The 1,868-nt window shown below is 49.4% G+C and overlaps 1 pseudogene; it reads right to left on the reverse strand.

Annotated features, from left to right (window-relative positions):
- Positions 1-272: 272 nt before the first annotated feature.
- Positions 273-1,302, reverse strand: LOC101351404 (transmembrane protein 120A pseudogene; annotated as a pseudogene).
- Between the last annotated feature and the right edge of the window lie 566 nt (positions 1,303-1,868).

The raw sequence follows: 1,868 nt of genomic DNA on the forward strand, positions 1-1,868 counted from the left end.
AATACAGATCTTTTTTTTTTTTTTTTCTGTGCCTTCTTCCTTTATGGAGGCCCCTGAGCCCCAGCTCCTTGCTGGGGTCAGGACACAAACCCAGGTCTTCCTCTCCAGCATAGTCTTCAGGGCCCACAGAGCCCACAAAACTCAGGGGAGAATGGATGAGACTCTCCTATAGGAGGGGCACCTCCCACCCATCAGACAATGTGTGATGAAGCAACCCCTTAGGGTCAGGAACTGCTGAAGGAGACACGCTGGCTGCTGGGGAAGCCCCAGTCTCATTCTTTCTTGCTCCCAGGCCCCTGACTGTGGAACTTCTGGTGCACAGCCTGCAAGGTGGTGAAGAAATTGCCAAGGAAGAGGAGGAGGAAGGGGAAGACGCACATGAGCACCTGCCACTCCTTGCACTGAGGTTCCCGGGCCAGGTTAAAGAGGGTCAGTGCATTAAAAAGCTGCCAGAAACGTTCAAAGAAAAGAAAGGACAGCAAGAAGGTTAGGTCCTGCCACATTCAGGATTGGAAGCCCCCCACAATGAGGTCCATGGTGTGCCTCTCCCCCAGGGCCCGCAGGTGATACATGTAGCCACTCTGGTAGTAATACTGCAGGAACTGCACAAAGCTCTGGTACATGGAAAAGGACAGGAATTGGTTCCAGAACCTCTGGTACATGAGGTCATCGGGCCACGTCAGCATGACTCTGGACAGGAATGTGGACAAGTAGTGATGGAAAACCCACCAGCCTTTGATCCAGGAGCCATTGTTAATGAGGATGCTCTGTCTGATGGTCAGGGTGCGGTAGTACCAGACCAGCGGAAGTTGAAGTCAGCATCTGTCTCCCTGGAGTTGAGGAGGAAGCGTCAGGCAAAAGAGATGAGGAGGATAAGGATGATTGTGAGGTAGAGCATGAACTTCTCATACTCATCCTTGCAGGCAAACTTAGCCTGCTGGGTAAGGAGTGTCACCTTGATGTTACCCAGAACCAGGCTCAGGTAAAACCCATTCTTCTTGGGCAAATAGGCTTCCATGTTGAAGAAGAACCATTGGAGCTCTTTGATATCATTCTCAAGCTCCTGCACAGCCTCCTCAGCCCCTGACTAGATGGTTTGCATTTCCTCAGGACAAGGGCCATCTCCTGGAGCCACTTCTTCTAACCACTGATGGAGCTGGTATTAATGGTTCTGCAGCTTGGTCAACTCCTCCAGCTTTAGGCAGTGCAGCCGGTGGGCCTCCTGTATGCTCTTGAAGTCCTGCTGCAGATTGTCCCAGTCCTCAGGCAGTTGTCCAGTGGGCCCGGGGGCGAAGGATGCATGGCTTCCGGCTGCAGGCCACAGGAACCGAGCGTAGAGGACGGCGCTGCCACCCCTGTGGGCTCGAGGCACCTCCACCTCCCAGGCAGACAGATCTTGGTGATCCTTGGAACTAAAATCATTTCTCCTGTGATCTTTATAAACAGGATGCCATGTGCACACAATATTTTCAACAACATCCTTACAAAGGGTACACTAGTGAGTTTCTTATGACTGAGTTACAATGTAAGTCAAGGGCAGAGTTCCGTATTTTAAGAAATGGCACACATAACAAACACAACCTTAGCTGTGCTGATCACAGTGGCCATCCCTCCTGGATGATTCAGAAGGCATTCCAATAATTGCAGGGAGTCAGGGCCCTCATTAAGGGCGCTAATTATATTTTACTATAATTGGGCAAAATTGCTATTTAATTGAGAGTTCAAGCTGATACAGCACCAGATTAACTAATTTTCACCTTAATATGTGTGTAATTATTTATTAAATTTTTTACTTCCTCTGTTGACACCCTTATAAATTCTTTGTTACTCTAGGCACTCTTCAGAGAACTTAGACGGTCCCACTCTTC

The sequence above is a fragment of the Trichechus manatus genome, unplaced genomic scaffold (assembly GCF_000243295.1).
Source record: "Trichechus manatus latirostris isolate Lorelei unplaced genomic scaffold, TriManLat1.0 scaffold00025, whole genome shotgun sequence".
Taxonomy (NCBI): Eukaryota; Metazoa; Chordata; class Mammalia; order Sirenia; family Trichechidae; genus Trichechus; species Trichechus manatus.